This window comes from Trichosurus vulpecula, chromosome 1 (assembly GCF_011100635.1).
Source record: "Trichosurus vulpecula isolate mTriVul1 chromosome 1, mTriVul1.pri, whole genome shotgun sequence".
Taxonomy (NCBI): Eukaryota; Metazoa; Chordata; class Mammalia; order Diprotodontia; family Phalangeridae; genus Trichosurus; species Trichosurus vulpecula.
In genome coordinates this window covers 476,722,843-476,748,806 of record NC_050573.1, presented here as the reverse complement: position 1 = coordinate 476,748,806, position 25,964 = coordinate 476,722,843, and the positions used below count along the sequence as shown (strand labels likewise).

Below are 25,964 nucleotides of genomic sequence, written 5' to 3'. Positions count from 1 at the left end.
TTCCTTCATAGGACACATGAAGGAGATGGTGGTATCTTAAGCAGTAGTAGAGAAGTTTGTATGAAGGGTAGATTTAGGGAGAAACATAATGGATTTTGTTTTGGAAGTACTGAGTTTGAGATGCCTAAGGGACAGCTAGTTCACGATGTTTAAAAGACATGTGGAAATGCATGATTTTGACTCCGGCAGAGAGAATAAAACTGGATGTAAAGAACTAGGAATCGTTTGCGTAGAGACGATAGTTGAACACATGGGAGCTGATGAGTTCACCAAGTGATATAGTATAGGATAGATGGAAAGGAGAAAATGGCCCAGAACAGAACCTTGGGGGACACACAGAGTTAGTTGGCAAGTGATGGATTAAGAGCCATCATAGAATACTGAGGAGTGATCAGATAAGTAGAAAGGGAATCAAGAGAGAACAGTGTCACAAAAATCTCCCCAAGAAGAGAAAGTAACAAAAATGCTGTAGAAAGGTCAGGTAGGAGGGTTGAGAAAAGGCCACTGAATTTGGAAATTACGAGATCATTTGATAATTTTGTGAAGGGTAGTCTCAGTTGAATGATGTAAGTGGAAGCCAGATTGCAGAGGGTTTAGAAGAAAACTTTTTCAGGGAGGTTAGCTGAGGAAGTGAGAAGAGAGCTATTGAGGATGTTAGGATCAAGTGAATATTTTTCTTTTTTAAAGGACAGGCATTTTTGCAGATAGCACAGAAGGCAGAAGATAGAGATTTAAGATTAGAATGTGAGTAGGGAATATAGTGTGGGCCATTCTCTGGAGAAGATAGAAGGGGATAGGATCAGAGATACATGTAGAGAGGTTGGCCTTGTTAAGAAGGGCCCCATTTTCCTTTCTTCCATTTTCTGGCACCCTCTGAAGCACGACATCCTCCTCATGAAAATGCTTTGTAAAGCATTTATATAATTACAAATATTACCCTTTTTCAGTATTGCCTACACTTTGACTCATAACCCACAATTTACTGGTCATGGTAAAGGTGTTGGAGTCATCCTCCTTTGCCTTTTCCAGAGCCTCCCTCTGGTACTATCACTCAACAGCATCTCCTTTGAAGTTCATTCAATCCAAATTTATTTTTTGTAGATCCTGGTGGCTGTTTATCTACTGACCCCCAGGATGTTCTCTCTCCTTTCTCATTAACTGCCTGGTTCACAGTCTTCCTTTCCTTGTTGCCTCTTTCTAAGTGACTTCAAGATCCATATTGACATTCCTTCAGATACTCATTTGACAGTTTCTCAATTTAATAAATTCCTATTTTCTCCACCACCACTCCTTCACATAGACATTGTCATACCTTTGATATTCACCATCAGTTACAACTGTTCTATTTCCATATGCATAAACTTCAAAATCCCTTTATCTGATCTTAACTTTTTTTAGGCTACGCATTCGCATTTTGAAGTTTACAGAGCACTTTACAAATGTTTTATCCTCACAACTGTTCTGTTGGCTATGGACTATTATGATCTCTATTTTTACAGATGAGGAAATTGAGTCAGAGAAGTTAAGTGACTTGCCAAGGTCACACTGCTAGTTTCTGAGATGGGATTTAAATTTGGTTCTTCCTGATTGTGGGTTTAATGCTCCATCTATTGCTCCACCAGACTATATAATTTTCTTTATTATTCCCTCTCTCCCTATTTCTTGTAACCCCTAACACTTTTCTTTGTCCTCGTCATGACTTCCATTCCTTATACCTCTCAGTTCTTCCCTAGGCTATCACTTCTGCATTGGTTATACTTTTTTAAAAATATTCAACTTTATTTTTTATTTGAAATGTTCTCCCCTCCATTTCCCCTTTCCTCCACATTGACAAAGAAAGAAAAACAAACCCCGTTACAAATATGTGTAGTCATGCAAAATAATTTTCTGCTTTAGTCATGTTCTCTCCATCCTCTCCCCTCCGAAAAAAGCAAGAAAGAGAAGAAAATGTACTTCAATCTACACTCCTGAGTCCACCATCTCTCTATCTAGATAGCGTATTTTATCATGATCCTTTGGAATTGTGATTGTCATTGTGTTGATGAGAGTTATTAAGTATTTCAAAGTTGATTATCAATATTGCTGTTATTGTATAAATTTTTCTCCTGGTTCAGTTCACTTCTCTTTGCATCAGCTTATATAAGTTTTTCCAGGTTTTTCTGAGAGCATCCTGCTTGTCATTTCTTACAGTGCAATAGTATTCCATTACAATCATATACCACAACTTGTTTAGCCATTCCCCCAATTGATGGGCATCCCCTCAGTTTCCAATTCTTTGCTACTACTAAAAGAGCTGCTATAAATATTTTTGTCCTTTTCCTTTAAAAAAATCCCTTTGGGATACAGACCTAGTAGTAGTATTGCTGGGTTGAAGGACACACATGGTTTTATAGCCCTTTGGGCATAGATCCAAATTGCTGTCTTAAAATGGTTGAAATCAGTTCACAACTCCACCAACAGTGCATTAGTGTCTCAATTTTCCACATCTCCTTCAATATTTCTCATTTTCCTTTTTTGTCATATTAGCCAATCTCATAGGTGTGGGGTGGTACCTCCGAATTTTATTTTTCATTTCTCTAATCAATAGTGATTTAGAGCATTTTTTTATATCACTAGAGATAGCTTTAATTTCTTCGTTGGAAAACTTCCTATTCATATCTTTTGAGCCTTTATCAATTGGGGATGATATAAACATTTCTTATAAATTTATTCTTATTAATTTGACTTAGTTCTCTATATATTTGAGAAATGAGACCATTGTCAGAGAAATTTGGGGTAAAAAATTTTTCATAGTTATGATTACTGTGTTTTTCCCTCCATCCTACTTTCCCCCCTATTTATCTCATCCTGTCTTCTTTCACCCTGTCCCTCTTCAAAAGTGTTTTGCTTCTCACCACCACCTTCACTAATCTGCCTTTCCTTCTGTCAGTCCCCTCTCCCTCTTCTTATCCCATTCCACTCCTACTTTCTGTAGGGTAGAATAGATTTCTGTACCCAACTAAGTGTGTATGTTATTCCTTCTTTGAGCCAGTTCTGATGAGAATAAGGTTCAGGTGTTGTTTGCCATCCCCGCATCTTCCCCTACACTGTTCAAGTCCTTTCCCTCATCTTTTAAGTGAGATGATTACCCTTTTTTGCCTTCGCCCTTCTCCCAGTGCATCCTGTTTTCTTACCTATTAATTTTATTTTGGGGGAAATCAACCCATCCTAATCAACTCACATCCATGCCTTCTGTCTATGTATAGTCCTTCTAACTGCCCTAATAGTGATAATGTTCTTAGGAGTTACAAGTATCATCTTCTCATGTAGGAATATAAAGTTTAACCTTATTGAATCTAATCATTTCTCTTTCCTGTTTTCCTTTTTATGCTTCTCTTCAGTCTTGTATTCGAAAGTCACATTTTCTATTTAGCTCTGGACCTTTCATCAGGAATACTTGAAAGCTCTATATTTCACTAAATATTTATTTTTTTCCCCTGAATAGTTATGCTTAGTTTTGCTGGGTAGGTTATTCTTGGTTGTAATCCTACCTCCTTTGCCTTCCAGAATATCATTCCAAGGCCTCTGATCCTTTCATGTAGAAGCTGCTAAATCTTGTGTTATCCTGACTGTGACTTCATGATGTAGGAATTATTTCTTTCTGGCTGCTTGCAATATTTTCTCCTTGACCTTGGAGCTCTGGAGTTTGGCTATAATATTCCTGGGGGTTTTCATTTTGGCATCTCTTCCAAGAGGTAATTGGCAGATTCTTTCAATTTCTGTTTTGTCCTCTGGATTCTAAAATGTCAGGGCAGTTTTTCCTTGATAATTTCTTGAAAAATGATGTCTAGGCTCTTTTTTTGATCATGGCTTTCAGGTAGACCAGTAATTCTTAAATTATCTTTCCTTGTTCCATTTTCCAGGTCAGTTATTTTCCAACGAGATCTTTAACATTTTTTTCCTATTTTTAAAATTTTTATGACTTTGTTTTACCTCTTTCTTAATGTCTCATGGTGTCATTATCTTCCATTTGCCCAATTCTAATATTTAAGCAATGATTTTCTTCAGTGAGCCTTTGTACCTCCTTTTCCATTTGACCAATTCTACTTTTTAAGTTTTTTCTTCAGTGAATTTTTATACCTCTGCTTCCATTTGACCAATTTTGCTTTTTAAAGGGTTTTTCAATGAATTTTTGTATATCTTCTTCCATTTAGCCAATTCTGCTTTGTAATAAGTTCTTCTCTTCAGTAGATGTTTGTGCCTTTTAAAAAACAAACAGACATTTGTCCTGTTCTGTTTTTTAAGATGTTATTTGCTTTGGTATTTTTTTTTTGTGCTTACTGAGCTGTTGGCTTTTTTTCGTGATTTTCTTACATAACTCTCATTTCTTTTCCCAATTTTTCCTCTACTTCTCTTACTTGATTTTTAAAATTCTTTTTGAACTCTTCCAGAGATTCTTTTTAGGGTCGAGACCAATTCACATTTTTCTTTGAGGCCTTGGATGTGTAAGTTTTGACTTTGTTGTCTTCTTCTGGGTTTTTGTTTTGAGATTACTTGTCACCATAGTAACTTTTAATGGTCAGGTTCTTTTTTTGTTGTTGTTTGCTCATTTTTCCAGCCTATTTCTTGAATTTTATCTTTATATTAAAGTTGGGCTCTGCTACCAGGGTGGAGGAGGCACTATCCTAAGCTTCAGGTTTTTTATACTGCTGTTTTGAGAGCTCATTCTGGAGATCTGTAAATTTTAAGTTTTTCCAAATTTGTATGATCTGAGGAGAGGTATATTTACTATTCTCTTGACCTGTGCAGCAACGTTGTATACTCTTTTCCTCCCTGAAACTGTGCTCAGGGTCTTTGTTCTCCTGAGGCTGCAAGCTCTGGTGTGCTCATGTTCTTCCTCACCCTGGGACTGTGACCTAGGACTGCCACTCAGATCTATGTATGGGCAGTATAACAGAGTCCTGTACCAAATGTGAACAAAGAGACCCTTGTAATTTCCTTCTGACCAGTTGTCTGACCCTCTCGCCCTCTATGGGCTGAGAGCTCTGGAAGCTGTAGTTTCTGATTCAGTTGCCCCCAATGCCTGCTGCTGGCTTGATAGGGCATTGCCTGCCCTGGATTGGGCTCCATTCTCAATCTAGTGTGACATACCTTTCCTGCCAACCTTCTGGGTTGTCTTGAGCTTGAAATTTGTTTTACCCTATCCTTTTGTGGGTTTTGCAGTTCCAGAATTTGTTTGGAAGTATTATTTTTAAGTTGTTTGGACAGTAATTTGTGATAGCTTGGGCAAATCCCTGTCTTTTCTCCACCATCTTTGCAAAACTTTTAAAATTTTACCTAATCAAAATTATCCATTATCTCTCCTGTGAACCCCTTGATTCCTTGTTTGATAATGAGATCTTTCCCTTTGTATAAATCTGATAGGTAATTTCTTCCACGCCCATCTATTTGCTTATGTTATCTCTTTTTATGTCTAAATTAAGAACTCATTTTGAGCTTGTATTGGTACACAATTTCAGATGTTGTTTTGTTGGCTCATTTTTATCAGATTACTTTCTAGTTTTTCCAGTAGTTTTTATCAAATACTAAAATTTTCCCCAACAGCTGGAATCTTTGATTTACCACATATTCTGTTACCTATATTTATTTGATTCTGTTGTATACCTAATCCATTCTACTGGTCAGCGTCTCTATTTCTTAGTCGGTACCAAATTGTTTTGACAATTATGGCTTTGTAATTTTGTTTGAAATCTCATGTTGCCAGGCCCCTTTCCTTCCCATTTCTTTCACTGATTCCTTTGATATTCTTGAACTTTTGTTCCTCCAGATGAATTTTGTTATTTTTTTTCTATCTCTAGAAAGTAATTCTTTAGTAGTTTGATTGGTATGACACTGAATAAGTAAATTAATTTAGGTAGGATTTTTTTTATGTTGTCTTGGCCTACCCATGAACAATGAACATTTCTCTAAGTTATTAATATGTGTCCTTCTTTATGGGAAGAGAATTATGTAATTATGTTCATATAATTCCCATGCATGTGTTGGCAGGTAATCTTCCAAATATTTTATGCCATCTGTAATATTTTAAATGGAATTTCTCTTTCTATGTCTCCTGGCTGATTAGTTAGTTTTGTGGGGTTTTTTTTTTGTAATATACAAAAATGCTGAAGATTTGTGGGATTTTATATCCTGCAACTTTGTTCTCTGACCCACTAGTTCTTTAGAAGTAAATGTTATTTAGTTGTCAGTTACTTTTTAATTTTAATGCCCTTTAATAATAACATAATTTAAAATTATGGGTTATATGTATGTAACTTTTATTGCATTGTGATCTGTATGTGATATGCTTATTTTTGCTTTTTTTACACTTTTTCTGAAGTCTTAATGCCCAAAGATAGTCTTTTTTTTTTTTGTAAAATGCTATGTATAGCTAAGACATATATAAATTTCTTTCTAGTCCCTTGAAGTAATTGCTAGAGATCTATTATCTCTGTTTTTTCTTAAGTTCTCTTCAAGTCCTGGACATCTTTATTTCATTTATTTATTCATTTATTGAGAATTCAGGCCTGCACAACATACAGCCTCCGGACCTCTTGCAGCCCACCAAAGTGGCCCTCAGGCTAGATATTGTACAGGCCTGTTTTATGTTCTCTACATTTTTCATGGGCTGCCTAAAGTCCTTTGGTAGGTGAAAGCAGCCCCATGTTGTACAGACCTGCCCTGAGGGAACTTCACATAGTCAGTCTTGCTGAGGGATTTACATTTTCACAGGTCACCCAAAATCCTTTGACAGGCTGCAAGCAGCGTGCAATGTGCAGTCCTGATCTGGATCTAAAGGCATATGTTAAGTATACATGATTATAATTTTTACTATTTCTCCCTCTAATTTTAGGAACCTTCAAAGAATTTAGATACTGTGCTTTAGTGATATTAATTTGGTACTATTGTGCTTTTGAGCATAATGTAATTTTGCTGCTTATCTCTTTGAATTATGTCCATATTTATTGCAATTTTATATGAAATCATGATTTTTTTCATTTTCATCTCAAGCCTAATAAACTTTGCTCCAGCCCATCATTTGAACTCCATGTGAATCTTTGTATTTAAAAGTGTGCTTCTGTCTTCCAATTTATTGGTGAAGTAATCCCACTCATGTTCACAGTTATGATTGTGTTTTCCTCTATTTCTTCCTCTTGTCCTTTTTCCTTTTCCCTGCACTCTCTTCACAAATAAGAAGATGGCAAATTAGAGGGAGTTTGTCTGACATTTGAGATTTTATAAGTGAAACTTCATCTTTCTCTGTTATAGCTCATCTTCCTTTTACCTACCTCTGATCCCAGGTTTTTACTTTTTTTCCTTTAATTTGAATTTCCCTTTCACATTCTTTCCTGAAACATTCGAATATATTTTGCTTACGTCTGTTCCTTTACTTGACCTGTCCTGCCTCTCCCTAACAACCCCTTTGTCTCTTTCCCTTCCTATTACCCTTTTGAGTGAAATGTATTTCTACACCAATGTGTGTGTGCGTGTGTGTGTGTGTGTGTGTGTGTGTGTGTGTGTGTGTATGTGTGTATGTTGAGGTATGGGTGGGAGAAGTACAGCTATATTCAATCCTTCATCTGGTTCAGACGAAAGTGAAGTTCATGAGATGCTCATTCCCCTCGCTCCTTCTCTATGACTATACTGTTCATATTATCTACCTTTATGCAATTGTGATTTCCTTCTCTGTTCTTCCTCTTTATTCCTACAAATAGTCCCCTCTCCTAGTTTTTCATGTGTTCTCCTAAGAGTCCAAATCCACTCATAGACCCTCTGTCATATCTGTCTCTATAACTCTTAAAGATATTAAGGTTCTAAGAAGACCTTTGTTTCTTATTCCTATTTACTGAATAGATTATCTTTGTATGCCTTTATTTGCTTTTTCAGGGCAGCTAATTGTCCAGTGGATACAGTACTGGGCCTGGAGTCAGGAAGACCTGAATTCAAATCTGGCCTCAGATACTTACTAATTGTGTGACCTCATGCAAGTCAGTTAACCTTTATTTGCCTTAATCCTCTAGAAAAGGAAATGGCAAACCACTCCAGTATCTTTGCCAATAAAACCACATGGACAGTATGGTCCATGGGATCACAAAGAGTTGGACACAACTGAACCACAACTGTAATGAGATATTAGTCTTTACTTAATTTCTATCAGAATACATTCCAGTTTTTCCTTTCAGTTCTTCTCAAATAGAGCATCCTTTCCACAGTAGCTGAGGAGTTTGTGTTTATCAAATACTGTGTTATTATATTTATTTTCTTCTTTATGTTGTATACTTATACATAATATGTTCTCCTTATTGATTGTACTTCTGTTTTTTAGCTAGTACTGAATAGTTTTGATTTTTACTATATTATAATATATTTTGAGATCTGGTACATAGATGCCACTTCTTTCTCACTTTTCTTTTGTGTCTCTGAGATACTTGAGTTTTATTCTTCAGATTAATTTTGTTATTTTTTTTAGCTCTATAAATAATCCTTTGGCAGTTTGACTGGTATGGCAATGGATAGGTCAGCTAATTTATGGTGTTTTTTTTTTGGAGGGGGGAAGGCAGGACAACTGGGGTTAAGTGACTTGCCCAAGGTCACACAGCTAGTAAAGGTGTCAAGTGTCTGGTGCTAGATTTGAACTCAGGTCCTCCTGACTCCAGAACTGGTGCTCTACTCACTGTACCACCTAGATGCCTCTCAGGTCAGTTAATTTAGATGATACTGTTATTTTTATTATATTGACATGGCGTACCTATGAAGAGTTATTTCTGTAAAGAATGGTCTATAGTTACATTCATATAGCTCCTGAGGGTGTCTTGGTAGATAAATTTTCATATATTTTAGATGTTCTCTAATTATTTTGAATGGAAATTTGCCTTTCTGTATTTTCCTGTAGCGTTGGTTCCATACAGAAATGCTAATGGCATTTGTATATCTATTTAATATCCTGCAGTTTTCCTGTTGTTATTATTTCACTTGATTTTAGTCAACTACAAGTAAACTAACATTTTATCCGCATCATTGCTTATTTTTATTCCTTTGATTTCTTTTCCTTGTTACTGCTGTAAGTAACATTCCTAGCACTATGTTAAGTAGGAGTGGGGACCGTGGGCATCTTTCCTTTACCCCTGATTTTACTGGAAAGGTCTCTAACTTTTCTGCATTGCATACAATACTGACTCTTGGTTTTAGATAGATACTGCTTATCATATTATGGAAAAGTTTATTTATTCATATGCATTTTAGTGTTTTTAGCAGAAATGGGCATTGGATTTTTCAAGTCTCTTTGACATGTTAATATGATCATATTTTAAAAATTTTTTTAACGTTGTTAGTAGTAATCCATACGGTGATTGAGGAGGGGATGTTTCAGAGAAGCTAAGTGCTACTATGTCCTTGTTTCTTTGTTAGGGCTAAGTAAACCTTTTGTTAATTGTTGAGTCATTTGGAAGTGCTTTATCTTGTCCCAGCATTGAATCTGTACTAAGAGTGCATTAAGCTTACCTCTAATGCTAGCATTTCAAAAATTGTATAAAATAATTGTGGGGAGAATAAATGTCCTTTCTTTATTCTTATATTTACTGGGAAAATTTCTAGTGACTCCCAATAATATATAGTACTTGCTTTTGGTTTTTGATGAATATTTTAAAAAATATATTAAAAATGTCCCCTTTTGCCTGTAGTTTTTAGAATTTCTAGAAAAAAGGAGTGTGAAGCTTTGTCAAAGGCTTTTTCTGCATCTATTGAGAAAATCATGTGGTTATGTTGATTGTTTTCCTAATGTTGAACTATCCTTACCTCCCTGGTGTAAATCTAATTTGTTTATAATGACTTCTTGGATGAATTGTTATTGTCTGTTTCATAGGATTTTATTTAAAATTTTTGAATTGATACTATTTAAGGTGGAGTTCTGTAGTTCTCTGTTGCTGCTTTATCTTACGCTGTCTTGGTTATTAGGACTATATTTGTCTCATAAAAAGAGTCTGATACTTTATTAAATTTTGAAGATAATTTGTATAGTATTGATACCAATAATTCTTTAAAAGCTTGTGAGTCCATCAGGACAAGGAGGATTTTCTCCGTGCTTTGATAGTTCCTTTATAGCTAATTCCACGAAGCTTTCAAAAATTGGATTATTTAAAATTGGTTTTCTATTAGTTGGGTATTTTATGCTTTTGAAAATATTCTTTTATGTTCTCAGTTTTCTTAGAATATAACTGTACAAATAGGTTCTGATAATTTTAAAAAAAATTATGGACTTGTTTTGCCTTCACTTTGTTTTACTTGCCAATTTGTTGATTTGATTTTTTTGCTTTCTTTTTAATTTGGTTGGCTAACATGTTACAATTATGTTAGTCTTTTCAAAGAACCAGCTTTTTAAAATTGATTGTTTCTTTAGGCTTTTTGGTTTCTAGTTTATCTAGTTCTCTGATTTTCAATCTTTCCCCTTCTGTGAAGTTCTTATTTTGAGTATATTGTTTGGCTTTCTAATTTTTAAAAATAAATATTGTTTGTCTCTTTTTTCTATATTGTTAATATATTTTTAGGGATATAATTTTGGTTCTGAATACTGCTTTATTTGCATCTCAGAAATATTAGCTTTTTCTTTTATCATATTTTTCTTTTGCATAATTATTTTTTCCATATTTTGTTCCTTATTTTTATTTCATTTGTTCATTATTTAGCATTTCGTTGTTTTCTTCATTTGGGACTGTCTTTTTTGCTTGTGCTCCAAGAACTGATTCCTTTTTTTAAATTGTGTTAGGACTTGTAAAGAACATGTTTACTTTTTTTGCAAGTATTTTTATTATATTTATTAATTATTATCCATAACATGCATATTATTATTTAAATTTATTATCATGTATTTATTTATTATTAGCATATGGTCAATTTTTATAAAAGTTCCATGTGTTTTTGAAAAATATTTCTATTTTTTAGCACTCCCATTTAGAGGACCCCATAAATCTTTTAGTTATAATTTCTCCAGTAAAATTTTGCTTTCATCTTTGTTAGTTTTCCTCAAAATTGAGAGGTTCATTGAACTTTACTATTATTATTGTATTAGTGTTTGTGAATGCTTGTCTTTTTAAATAATACTAATTAATTTTTAACATTCTTTTGTTTTTTAATTTTGAGTTCCAGATTCCCCCTCTCCCAACTCTTCCCTACAAACAATATGATATCAGTTATACATGTGAAATCATGCAAACCATATTTCCATATTAGCCACATTGCAAAACAAAGCAAAAAAACGAAAGCAAGAAAACGTACTTCGCACAGTTTGTACTTTTTTAAACAATAATGAATTTAAATTTTTATTTACTTTCATATTAAGCAGCAATCTCCAACATCTAGATTATTTGAGTTATTTAATTCACAAATTCTCATTGGAAAAAAAAAAGGCATGCAGGTACTTGTTTTTTGGACCCAAACTACCTCTTTGTAAAGGCTGGAAAGACCAGAACCAGTTTCTAGAGAAGGGAGAGGACACTTTCCAAACTCACTCCCTTGTACACACGAGAACACTAGTCTGGGATGATTCTCCTCCAAACCCAGTCAATCCCATTCTTGAGAGCTGGGACCTGGACTTTTCCCACCTAACCTATCCTCCTAGCCACTCGAGTTACCACCTCAGTTCAGCATTGGATTTTGTGGAAAGGCTGTCATATTCTGGGGTGTGAGTTTTCTATCAAGAAACTCTGAAGAAAGTGCTTTTGTTGTCTAGCAAAACCATGGAGACTGGGAAGCTGATCAGTTTGCACTCAGTACTTCAGTTTGCACTCATCATTTTCCCTCGGGAGGTGGATAGCATTTATTCATCATAAATCCTTTGGGATTGTCTTAGATCATTGTATTAATGAGTGTAGCCAAGTGTTTCACAGCGGATCATCATTACAGTATTGCTGTTACTGTGTACAATGATCTTCTGGTTTTTCTTATTTCACTTTGCATCAGCACATACAGATCTTGCCATGTTTTTTTTTAATTGAATTTTTTTCTGAAACCACTGCCATCATCATTTCTTACAGCACAACAGTATTCCATTGTAGTCATATGCCACAACTTTCTCTGCCATTCCCCAGTTCTATCAATTTCCAAATATTTGCCACCACAAAATAAATTGGGTATAATTTTTTTTACATGTAAGCCCTTTTTCTTTTTCTTTGATATCTTTGTGATACAGATCTACTAATGGTATTGCTGGGTCAAAGAGTATGCACAGTTTATAGCCCTTTGGGCATAGTTTCTGATTGTTCTCCAGAATGGTTGGACCAGTTCACTACTCCACCAGCAGTTCACTAAGGCACCTATTTTCCTTCATCATGCCTTCTATAATCTGTCATTTCTAATAGGTATTAATTGGTATCTCAGAATTGTTTCAGTTTGCTCTTCTCTAATCCATAGTGATTTAGAGTATTTTTATATGACTTTAGATAGCTTTGATTTCTTCTGAAAACTACCTGGTCATGTGCTTTGACCATTTATCAATTAGAGAATGGCTCTTGTTTTTATGAATTTCACTCAGTTCCCTATATATTCGAGGAATGAGGCCTTTATGAGAGCAAATTGCTATAAAAATTTTCGATATTATTCGTGGTACCTTTTTTTAGCAAAATGTAGTTTTCCTGGTTATCGCTTTTAATTAGGGCTGCTTTTGCTTTTGCTTGTCTTAGATCACGATTGCTAACCCTGCCTTTTTTACTTCAGTAGAAGATTCTTCTCCAGCCCTTTATTTTAACTCTGTGTGTCTTACTGTTTCAAGGGTTTCTCTTGTAAACAACGTATTGTTGCATTCTAATCCGTTCTGCTATCCACTTCCATTTTATGGGTTAGCTCTTCCCATTTCCATTCCCAATTATTGTTACTATGTATTTTCCTCCATTCTATTTTCTTCTGTTTACCTTTCTTCTCTCTTTTTATTCTTTCCTCCCTTAAAAATCTGTTTTGCTTCTGACCACTGCCTCCTTTAATCTGCTTTCCCTTTTATCATCCCCTTCTCCCATTTTTCTTATCCCTTTCCCTTCCTATTTGTCAGTTGTGTAAGAGAGATTTCTGTACCTCTTTTTGAGCCAATTCCAGTAAGAGTGAGGTTCAAGCATTGCCATCTAACCCCCACTCTCCGCTTGTTTCCCCCCTACACTTTAAAGTATTTCTTTGACACTCACTTTACATGAGAAAAATTTCCCTATTCTGTCTCTCCCTTCCCCCTTCTCCCAATGCATCCCTCTTATTCGTTCATTTTTTTTTTTGGTGATCATCCCAATATAATTCAACTTATACCTATGCACTCTGTCTATGCAGTCTCCTTCTAATAATGATAAAGTTTTTTAGGAATTACATGTATCATCTTCCCATATAGGAATGTAAGCAGTTTTACTTTACTGAGTCCCATATGATTACTCTTTCATGTTTACCTTTTTATGCTTCTCTTCTTCTGTTTGAATGACAGATTTTCTATTCAGCTGTGGTCTTTTCATCAAGAATCCTTAGAAGTCCACTATGTAATTAAATAACCATTTTTTTTTCTCCTGAAGGATGATACTTAGTTTTGCTGGGTAGTTTATTGTTGGTTGTAATCCTAGCTCCTTGCCTAGCCTTCACTCCTTTATTGTGGAAGCTTCTGAATCTTTTGTGATCCTGACTGTGGCCCTGCAATATTTGAATTGTTTCTTTCTGGTTGCTTGTAGTATTTTCTCCTTGATTTGGGAGCTCTGGAATTTGGCTATAATATTCCTGGGAGTTTTCATTTTATAATCTCCTTCAGGAGGTGATTGTTGGATTCTTTCAATTTCTATTTTACCCTCATCTAAGATATCAGGACAGTTTTCCTGGATAACTTCTTGAAATATGATGTCTAAGCTATTTCTTTGATCACGGCTTTTAGGTCATTCCAATAATTCTTAAATTACCACTCCTTGATTTATTTTCTAGGTCATTCATTTTTCCTGTGTGATATTTCACATTTTAAAAATTCTTTTGACTTAGTTTTATTGTTCTTTGAAGGTTCATGGAGTCATTAGCTTCCACTTGCCCAATTTTAATTTTTAAGGAATAATTTTCTTCAGTGAGCTTTTGCACCTCTTTTTCCATTTGGTAAATTCTCTTGTTTAGGGAGTTTTTTTTCTTCGGTGAACTTTTGTAACTCCTTTTCTTCCCCTCAACCCATGTCCCTTTTGCCACGGCTTTGCCTAGTTTTGGAATTTTACTTTTAAAACTTTTCATTCTTTCATTTTATCTAGTTACCTAATTTTTCCCCTTGTTTCCTCTTAGTTAAGTTGTTGAGTAAAACTCTCCATTCTCTTCTCCCTTTTAACTTCTTTTATTTGCTAATTTTTTTCTATTTCTGCACAATTTTCTAAAAAAGATTGCCTTCCCTCATTTGTTTGATTAATTCTTTGCCATTTCTGTCTGTTCTTAACTTTTATTCTTTAGTTCATGGTCTTTTGGCTTATTTTTTCCTTCTTTAGTTTTTTTTTTATTCCTCATGGAATTAAATCTTCCAAGATACCTAGTTTGAGTTCCCTCTTCTAAACTGTTCCCATGTGATTGCCTTGTATATCTTACCTCCTCCTCCTGCTTTTCTCTTGTGCCTCACTCTTAGGAGTATCCATTTCTGCTGGAGATAGGGAGGCTAGAAATATTACTCCCTGGTGGAAATTTTTCTGTGTCCCTGATTGTGTGCTTCATTACTGTCCTAGCCCTCCCATCATTCCCCACCCCCATTTGCTATGAAGTCTCTTCTCTGGGTCCATGGCCTTTTACCCTTGTGGATGTCACAGGTCCCCTGACCCCTCCCATGCCCACCGTGATTTCTCATCATCTGAGGCTGGAATGCTGCCCCTGAATTTGCAAGACTATCTCTGAGGAAGTGATTTCTCTAACCACCAAAATCCCTGGAAATTATAACCAATCTTAAATCTCCATCTCTTTTTATAGAATATCTCTCTCCCTTCATGGGAGTTTTCTTTAGTGGGACCCCCTCCCACTACTGAATCATGATTTTCCCCTTTCTTTCCCTCTGCTCCAATCCTTCCCTTTGCCATCTCACCCAGCTAGTCTCTCAGGATTCCACTTCTTCCTGGAGACTACAGGAGTTTTTTTCCCTTCATTTTTTTTACATTTGAATTGATATGATACAGCTTATATTCTCCTCTATCTTTTTGCTTCCTTTTCATGTGATCCTACAGTCAACAGCTTAATTCCACCAAAAGTATTGATTAACCTGTGGGGTTTTGTGAAGTTTAGTCGATGGTCTTTCTGGCTCTTCCTTCTACCATTGCTACTTTTATTTAAGTTTTGTTTTCACTTTTTCGTGTGTGTGTGTGTGTGTGTGTGTGTGTACATACATACATATCTTTTTGTATATCATGAAAATTTTTCTCAGTATCCTCCCTTTACCCCCTCTACCAACCCATATATCAAATCATATTTTGGGGGGTAGGGGGAAGAGCCAAGAATTTGGGGTTAAGTGACTTGCCCAAGGTCATACAGCTACTATGTGTCAAGTATTTGAGGTCACATTTGAACTCAGGTCCTCCTGACTCCAGGGCCAGTGCTCTATTCACTGTGCCACCTAGCTGCCCCCAAATCATATTTTTTAAAGAGTAAAAAGAAGAAAAAACAGCAAGACTAATTAATATATCAAACATATGAAGATATGTCCAATGTGCCACACTCTTGGTCCTCTCGCCTCTGCAAAGGGGTCAGAGAGGAGTATCTGACTGGGAAAAAACCCCCAAAATCTCTTTTGTGAAATGTTGGAAAATGTGTTATCTAAAAAGCTGTCATAAGTAAATCCAATGCTTTAGACAGTCTTTGAGAAAATGCCCTAGAACATGGCATTTCACAAGATGTACTCAGCATATAAGTTAAATAAGTAAGGTGACAATATGCAGTCTTATACAGTATTGCAGACAATATGCAGTATTTCTTTTCCAATCCTAAACCAACCATTATTTCCGTTTCGTTTCTAACATGCAGGTTCCTCAGGTGACAAGTATCTGGTACTCCCATCTCTTTGAGGACCTGTCCTATTTTGTTGTGATCCACACAGTGAAAGGCTTTAGTGTAGTCAATGAAGTGGAAGTAGATGTTTTTTTCTGGAACTCCCTTGTGAATGTTGGAAGCTTTGTCTCTAGTTCCTCTGCCTCTTTGAAAGCTAGACTGCTCTTCTGGTAATTCTTGGTTCACATATTGCTGAAGCCTTGCTTGCAGAATCTTAAGCATAACTTTGCTGGTGTGTGAAATGAGTTGTTTTGTTCAGACTGCCAAGACCAGTGACTCTAAAGGCATTTTTTTAATTGGGAAATGTGTGGGTTAAACTAGCTTTTGATTTAGAACCAGTATGCTTTTATTCTTTTTTGGGACAATGTGTATAATGCCTGTTGCAAGGAGCCACAAAGAGGCCTGTATCACTGGATCTCAGAGTACATTGGTTGGATAGGGATGATGGAGGGGAAGTGTAAGATATATGAGGACTGGAAAGGGAGGAAGGGGCCAGGTTATAGAGATTTTATATTTAATCCTGAAGGTAATCAGTGAGCCAGTGGAATTGATCTAATGGAGCGGGGAGGTGATATGGTCTGACTTGGTCTCTGAGAAGATCAATTTAGCAGCTAAATGGAGGATGGACAAGGATAGATCTGGGGAAGGATGACCAACCAGCAGGCTATTGCAGTAGTTCAGATGTGAAGTAATGGGGAACTAAGCCAGGGTGGCTTAAGTGATCATTGGGGGTGGACTCTCTAAATTTGCGCATCTCACGTTTCTTTTGAGCTACTTCAATTCCGCTTTGCTCATAGAGCATGGCACCTTCTCTGATGAGGGCATGCCACGCTGGATGGTCTTGTGCCAGTGTCTCCCATGTTATACAATCAATTCCAGAATTCTTAAAAGAGACCTTGAGAGTGTCTTTGTATCGCTTCTTCTGACTACCATGTGAGCACTTGCCCCATGTGAGTTCTCCATAAAATAGTCTTTTAGGCAAGTGTACATTTGGCATTCAAACAACATGGCCAGTTCATCGTAGTTGTGCTCTCTGCAGTAGAGTCTGAATGCTTGACAGTTTAGTTCCAGAAAGGACCTCAGTGTCAGAATCTTCCTGAGACAATTCAAATGGAAGCAATTCAGTTTCCTGGCATGGAGCTGGTAGACTGTCCAGGTTTCACAGGCATACAACAATGAGGTCAGCACAATGGCTCTGTAGAGAAGTGGGTAAGTTTGTTTACCTTGGCAATATGCTTTCTAGGGATGTACACATTGATAATGAGGTTGATGCACACATAGCTCAGTGTTTGGGAGACTCCGGAGAAAAGTATAGCAGAGAAGAGGTGTTAGACAGACTACCATCTAATCACCACAATGATAAACAAAACCTCCAAAAGAATGAAAATGAAATACACTACCAACTTCATTCCAAAAAAGTGATGAACTTAAGATGGAGAAAGATTCATACTTTTCTTGACATGGTTAATCTCATAATTTGTTTTATAGCTATTCAGTGAGGCCTTTATATGCACCCAAACATATGTATAGAATATGTACATATATAATATTTAAAATTTGTAATATTTTAAAATATGTATTCAATTCTGGCCTCAGACACTAGCTGTGTGATCCTGGGCAAGTCACTTCACCCTGTTGATCTCAGTTTCCTCATTTATAAAATGAGCTGGAGAAGGCATTGACAAACTACTCTAGTATCTTTGCCAAGAAAACTCCAAAATGGAGTTACAAAGTCAGACACAACTGAAAAACTACTGCACAACAAACTATACAAAACACATATACAGTACTAATTACGTGTAATATATATGCTCATAATGGGGTTGTAGATGGCAGGGACGGATGAAAAGAAATGAAAAATAAACCAAAAGCTATTTATTCTATGATATACCATATTTATTCAAATGTGATATATTACTGTGCAATAGTGTTGCTTTGAATTAAAACACAGACACTGAACTACACTTCCAGGTAGGAATGATAGAAACATGCTGCATCATTTTTATATATGTATATATTTTTACATATGTATTTTTTATATTTATATATTTTATATTCATATATATATATATATTTGTGTATTGTGTATATACAAAAACACACATTGAAAAATGTCCTTCCTTAATGGAGTAGTAGTGCTATCGGTATTGCTGTTATCAGGAAATAATGAGAAGCGTTTATGATATTAAATGAACATGATTTAATGTAGACAACGTTTTTGCCAAGATGCATGCTTTGTAATAAAATCAAAAATAATTCTGCGATATCTGGCAGTGTTCACTTCATCATCATCATTAATCATTCAATAGGGAATCATGCCAAAGAAACTGTATTTACATCAGTCACATCATTATTTGATTTATGGCATTAAGGTACAGTGCTGTCACTTGTTGGAGCAACATTTGCAATGGGAAAAATAGATTTCTGTTTAAAGATCCCTGTTTTATGATGCGTTTATTTGGTCAGCCCTATGCAACACAGAGATAAAACACTAGCGATTATCTGGTGAATCTGAGTAATGAAAACAGATAATCTAGATTTGGCCCCTTAATTATTTTTAAATGTACCTACCCTTGATTACTTTGTGTTAGTCTCTATTTGACCATCAGTTTGTCAATTTGTAGCATTATAGACATTTTACTAATACTACACAGTTTTCTTTCTCTTATGTTTTTCCTCAGAAGTATCCTACAGACCTACAACTAGGCAAAAACATTTATTTCAGGTAGAAAAATTTCTTCCTGATATTCATACCATCATAATTGTTTAATTACAAGCTTAATCTTCAAGTATTTCTGTAGCAACCTATCAGTGCCAAGCATTTATTTAGCACCTGCTGTGCAGAGCACTAAAATGGATGATAGCTATTTCTGAAAAATTACAGGAAGAACGTGATTCAGCCTTTTTGGTATAGTTAATCCAGAAATGCTTTTCTCCAAGGTGGAAGGGAAAGAACAGACAGTGCGGCAATATCAAAACAAAAAAGAGAATTTGTCTTAAAATGTATTGTTAGCATTGTACGGTGGGACAAAATTGTGCTCTATATGAATATTCATACACTATATAGTCTCTTTTGCATTTATGGATGGTTATAAAGAAATGCAGTTTAGCTGGATGAAACATTAGTAGAATGGGGATTCTATTATCTCTTATTAAAACTCAGCTGTACCATGTTAGAGCATCCTTAAGTACCCAATTCTTAAATAGAAATGTTTACTTTTTAATGAAAGAAGCAATTCAGATCTATACATGAGGCCTACAAAACACACGGACTCACAGAACTAGGAAAGCAATTATATATTTAATCAACAGTTTAGGGAAAACAACTTTGCAAGACTTTAGAACTCTGATCAACACAATTATAAACCATATTCCAAAAGAATGAAGATGAAACATTATTCGCCTCCACTAGAAAGATAATGAATTCAATGAAAATCCAGAAAGTTGCACGTATTTTTGGACATGAGCAATCTGGGCATTTGTGGGTTTTTTTAACTAAGGGCTTGATTTTTCATTTTTACTCCATCAATGAAGGAGGCGGAGTTAGTGGGCAGGAGAGAAATAAGCAGATCTTGTATGATCTTGACTGGCTCCTTGGTGCATGAATTCTTGCTTTCTGGCTTCCTGCAGTATTTTTTTTCTTTGAATTGGAAGCTTAATTTTGGGTTGTTTTTTTTTTCAGAAGGTGAACTGTGTCCATGGTAATATAAAGCTCCTGGAGGTTAATTCCTGTCTAGACTCACTCCCCAGTGCCTGAAGACCTTTGTCTGTTCCTCTGTCTTGACCAGGGCTACAAAATTGACTCACTGTTACTTTTTCCACTTTAGTTTTCCTGAAAAGGATTGTTCTGCTGCTTTTCTATGTCTTTATGAAGTGGTTGTGAGATAGGGCGTTGGGGCATATTGCTTCCTTTTATTCTGACATCTTGTCAGGTCTCCAAAACAAAATACCTGGAAATAATTATCAAATAGATAAAAGATAAACATGTACATATGTGTGTATATATATATATATATGTATATGTGTACACAATAGGTATACATATATCTATATACATACATATATTTCGCGCACACAGACACACACACACACACACACAAACACACACACACAGATTCAGGGAGACATCAGGTTAAAACCTCTGCTTTCTAAGGTAAGGTACCTTATAGCACTCTAAAGAAATATGTTTTTAATTGTTTTTTTAAAATTTCTCCATAATTATGTAAAGTGAATTTAGAGTACTACTAACAGATAGCTTATTAAATGTGTAATTCACATAGAACTTTTCATTGCTTTTTATGTTATTTTTGACATGTACTGATAAATTCTGTGTATGTGTTGGTATATAAAAATGTAGGAAAACATTTGTCGCAACCTTCATAGTGGTTGTTCAGGCATTTCATTCAATTCTGACTCTTCATGACCCCATTTAGGGTTTTCATGGCAAAGATACTGGAGTGGTTTGCCATTTTCTTCTGCAGCTCATTTTACAGATGAGGAAACTGAGGCTAACAGGGTTAAGTGACCTGCCCAGGATCACACAGCTTGTAAGTGTCTGAGACTGGATTTAACTCAGGTCCTCCAGATTCCAGGCCAGATGCTCTATAGACTGCACCGCTCTATACACTGCACCACCTGGGTGCTCCTAACCTTCATGGGCTTGTGCATAGTAACAAAAGGAGAGAGAGAGACAGAGAAAGAGAGAGAGAGAGAGAGAGAGAGAGAGAGAGAGAGAGAGAGAGAGAGAGAGAGAGAGAGAGAGAGAGAGAGAGAGAATTTTTGTTTTTAGCTAAAAATACAATTCATTTTCACATATTTAGAATATGTGATAACTTTGAGCTGTAAAGCCCTTGATTTCATTGAATAGGTTAGCATTTATAGTTGTATGATAATCAGGTGAAGAAGGTTCCCTAGGGACAATAGAATGGAATGGTTCTTTGCAGTTGCTTATTATTGGTGTTGCAGTCTCCCTCTCTCCCTTTTCTCTCTCTTTAATCTCCCTTATCCTCCTTTCCCTTATTATTTTTTTTTTGTTTTTTGTTTTTTGTTTTTGGCAGGGCAATTGGGGTTAAGTGACTTGCCCAAGGTCACACAGCTAGTATGTGTGTCAAGTGTCTGAGGCCGAATTTGAACTCAGGTTCTCCTGACTCCAGGGCCGGTGCTCTATTCACTACGCCATCTAGCTGCCCCTCCTTTCCCTTATTATTAGTAGCTCATTATTCATAACAGTTAGCTTTGAAGGCCTTCTGTGTTTTCAATGAAATATTTACTTGCTGCTACAAAGTATTATAAAATGTAATTCACCGTTTAAATGTTTCTCCATTTCTCTCCTGAGAGAGTTGAGGTACTACTTGAGATTTCTGAATGACAGAATGCTCCTATGGCATTTTGCTTGTCTTATACAGCTGAGCATTGCCTCTTCCTGTGTCATTTTATCTTGGGTCTCATTCACATGGTAAAACACTAGAGGTTATCTTCCTTTTAAACATTCCAAGCTTAAATCCTGGTCTCCACAAGGAAAGTACTGCTGCATCATCCTTCAGAACCATCCACCCTTTGATTTAATGCTGCTGTAAGAAAATGATCCTTGTAACCCATTTAGAGTTTAAGTTTACATTTCTGGTATGACCAGCAACATCTGGGAGTCGACTACCCTTAAATTATAGCGCTGACAGCCAAAAAGTGTGTGTGTTTGTACCCATTGGTTTTCCTTGTGTGTTAACAAGTAGATTTCACTACCCACCTGCCAAGTTGAGTAGTAAATTCTAGTTTTACAAATGCAAACATACATTGTTGCACTGGTGGTAGTGGTTATTCAGTCGTTTGGTCATGTGTGACTCCTTGTGAATCCATGGAGCGTAGCATGCCAATCCTTTCTGTCCTCCGTTATCTCCTGAAGTTTGTCCAACTTCATGTTTATTGTTTTCATGACGCTATCTATCCATCTCATCCTTTGCCAGGCTCTTTTTCTGTTGCCTTCAATCTTTCTCAAAATCAAGGTTTTTTTTCCATTGAGTCCTGCCTTTTCATTATGTGGCCAAAGTATATAAGCTTCAGTTTTAGTATTTGACCTTCCGCTGAATAGTCTGAATTAATTTCTTTTAGTATTGACTGATTTGATTTCCTTGCTGTCCAAGAGACTCTCAAAAATGTTCTCCAGCAGCATGCTTCTAAAGTGTCAATTCTGCAGCACTCAGCTTTCCTTATATGTGTACACATACACATTACAGTTCTCCCAGTCATGCGTTGCTACTTTGTCCATAGCTTTGACTGTATAGACCATTGTCATCAAGCTGATATCTCTGTTTTTTAGTGTGCTGTCCAGATTTGCCATAGCTTTCCTTTCAGGGAGCAAGTGTCTTTTAATTTCAGGGCTGAAGTTGCCATCTGCAGTGATCTTTGAGACCAGGAATATAAAATCTGACACTGCTTCCATTTCTTCTACCTCTCTTTGCCAGGAAGTAATGGAACCACTTGCCATGATCTTAGTTTTTTTTTTTTTTGATGTTAAGCTTCAAGTCAACTTTTACACTCTCTTATTTCATCCTCATCAAGAGGCTTCTTAATTCCTTTCTGCCATCAGAGTAATATCATCTGCATATCTGAGGTTGTTGATACTTCTCTCAGCAACCTTAATTCCAGCTTTTAATTCATCCAGCTTGGCATTTCACATGGTGTACTCAGCATATAAGTTAAATAAGTAAGGTGACAATATGCAGTCTTGTGGTACTCCTGTACCTAGAAGGGCCTAAGAAACACCAAAATTTTTTAAATGACATTTACTTGATTTCAGTTTAAAGTGTTCATGTGAGTAAGATAATTGAATCAATATTTATGACCATATTATTTCTTATGCATATATTTGAAGATCCAAAGTCATGAGAATAGAAATAAGCAGATGCAATCATTTTGTAAATTGTTGCTTGTACTTATGTTAAGTATATATTCAGTCATTTTTTAATCCTCTAGAGCTAAGGTATTTGTGAGTGCTTGTTTTTGTTTTAAGCTTTCAAATCAGTTTACTTTAGATTCTGTTTTGTTTTTGTAGTCCATTCCTACTTTTAAACAGGAGAGTCAAGAAATTACTCCTTGCTAAAATTTAACCTAAGAAAATAATGTAAGCCATGGAGTAATTTCTCAGCAGAGGATGAGAGTGTGAACTGTGGGAAATATACCTGGTTACAAGTATACTTGGTTAGGACCATTTAAGGCAAAAAGTTTATATAGTAAATGTGAAGGCATGTGATGAGTCTCTAGACTCACTTTACCTCTCCATTCCATTAGTTTTGAGAAAATATTTGTAGACTAGTATAGTTTAGGGTTATAAGTAGTGGGTAATTTGATGTTTGACATCATAGAATATAAGATGTGGAAGGGGCCAAGTGCTGGAGACAAGAGAGAAGACAATGATTCATAGCTTCCTTTATAGTAAGACCCCTTGGCAAATAGGGAACAGACTTTATAGAATAGAATAGGATGAAAAAATGGTTGCAGTTATTCTAGCGATCAAACTAACTTAACCTCTACTTGAGAAAGCAAAAATATCAGCCGTATCTATGCATCAACCTCTCAAGTGTGTTGTGGTGAAGTATTAGGATTTTTAAAAATGAGACATCCTGAATTAGATCTTAAAGGGAAAAATATGCTCTTCCTACAAGTAAGTAAACTTAATCTACGTAACTTAGCTCTGAAGGATGGTTTTCAACTTAGGAATTTTTTCCCAAAAGATTTCACAGTTTCTCCTAATAACCTTTTATATTTAGCAATTCTTATTGCCAAGAAATTCTTTCATATATCTAACTAGAATCTATTGCTGAAATTTAAGCTTTTTCCCCCTGTCCTTAGTGAATGTAAAGAATAGCTGATTAGCAACATTCTTATAAGAATCCTTTGTATATTTAGAAAAGAGAATTATTCATTCAATCCATTTCATGTGTCCATGTCCCTCACTTCTTATTCCAGATTCAATTAGGTATTCTTGAGGTCGTTCTTGGCCATTGCTGCCTTCCTACCCACCCTCAGACCACTCAGGACTTTTCCTTCATTGCTTTTTATTGTCGTGAGAAAATTATCTTTTTGGTGATCACATAAATGTATCAAGAATTCATAATCAAAGAGAAAAAAGTAGAAAGAAGTATTTTCCCTTTGCACTTGTGTCAGTATACTACTTTGGGCTTGGTCCTATTTAATGGCGGGAATTTTGTCCAAAAAGCAGCCCTTCAGTCTTCTTTTTCCCTACCAGAATACAAACAAATTTGCTTACCTTTCAGGTAATTTCGGTTGTTTCATTTACTTTGTTGTTTAATTTATTTTGATCTCATGAATTTTGAGTTTTTTGCGAAGGCTTTAGTTGTACATGACTTTAAAAAGTGGACTTTCTCAGAGTTTGAATTTGCTTAATGGTAATGAAGCACCATCATTAAGTTACCTGAAAGTTATATTGGTTGATAGGACATATTTTAATAGACATTACATCCATTGAGCTGGAGGTGCTAAGTTCCTATGGGTCCTTTATAAACTAAATAGTAACCCAGGTGTCTGAAGGAATTAATGGGACTTGGACATTGAATGAGATATTACTAGCAGGGAACTGTCTACTCAGGGGAATTTTAGGTGATATGTGGTCTTAGAGTATATCTTTTTAATAAAATTGTGTCCATACTTGTTCTTCTACAGATCCGTCACCCAAAACTAACAGTTTGGGTTGGTCAGGACACATTTCCAGCCAAGCAAGAAGATGGAACATTTCCCAAGGTAATAAAGCTCTAGCTGCCATTTTCCACATGCTTTTCCCAAAAATTAGAATTACATTTTAATAATTAAATTACTTTTAATTCTCATAGCTTTTGTAATTCACTATAAAATTTTAATATTCAAATGGATCTGTGATCTTATTGATTTAGGGTTTCCAACAGAGGTCACAAACTATCCATGCCTACCCATCCTACATATCTCTTGTTCATGGCCTCCTCTAAGTTCCTGTATTTCTCCTGGCTGGTCACTTGTCATCCCTTGCCCTCATCATTTGACACACCCATTTTTTCTTCCTATAATACATGTACCTAATGACATCTGTTACTCCTTTTCTCTTTCAAAGCTCCTGAGTTTTTATATGTTGCAGCTTATTTATACCTAACATATGACTCTCCATTTCCCTCTATGCAGTGATCCTTTGGAGACATATTCCATACGAACAAAAATTTTATCCCCCATTTGCACTTCATAAATTTGATACTCTTATGCTTTGAGTAATAGCATATATTAAAAGGTAATGAGAAACTGAAATTTTGAAGCTCTTAAATAAAATTCATGTGTTATCTTGACCATTGGTGGGAATGCTATAAAGTAGTTTCATGCATTGGGCTGGGAGTGGTGAACTAGATAATATCGAGTCATATAAATTTGGATCTTGGAACTTGCTTCTTTAGGAGGAAGAGATCATCTAATAATTCGGACCTCAATTTCCTTCTCTTAGATGAAGGAGTTGGGTTAGATGTCCTCCAAGGCACCTTTAAACTTTAATCTTCTTTAATCTATGATCCTGTGTTCTTCTTCATTGTCAGCTACCTGGTCTACTAATGACCGTGTTCTAGCAGTAGTATTAGCTGGTAAATAAAATGGAAAGTGGAAAAAAAAGAAAGTGGAAAAAGATTTTTTTATGTGTTGCTACTTCTACCTGGCTGAGTATAGGATAATTACAGTAATGTTGTCCTAGTTGAATTTCTCTCTCTCTCTCTCTCTCTCTCTCTCTCTCTCTCTCTTTCTCTCTCTCTCCCTTCCCCCTCCCTCTCCCTCTCTCCCTCCCTCCCTCCCTGTCCCCCCCCCTCATCATACATACTTAGATCTCATTTTCAACTTCTGAACACATGCTCAGAATTTATACTGATTTGTCCCATAAACAGCAAACAAAAAAAGGAATAGTCAGGAAGGTTAGAATATTC

At 35.8% G+C, this 25,964-nt stretch overlaps 1 long non-coding RNA gene across 2 annotated transcripts in view; it reads left to right on the top strand.

The window, feature by feature from the left end:
- The window catches only part of LOC118834904, a 40,201-nt gene that overhangs the window by 8,713 nt on the left and 5,524 nt on the right, over positions 1–25,964 (top strand). For both annotated transcript variants that reach the window (XR_005009358.1, XR_005009357.1), the window contains one exon: positions 24,700–24,777. This is a non-coding gene — a long non-coding RNA (uncharacterized LOC118834904). The remainder of the gene's footprint in view (positions 1–24,699; positions 24,778–25,964) is intronic.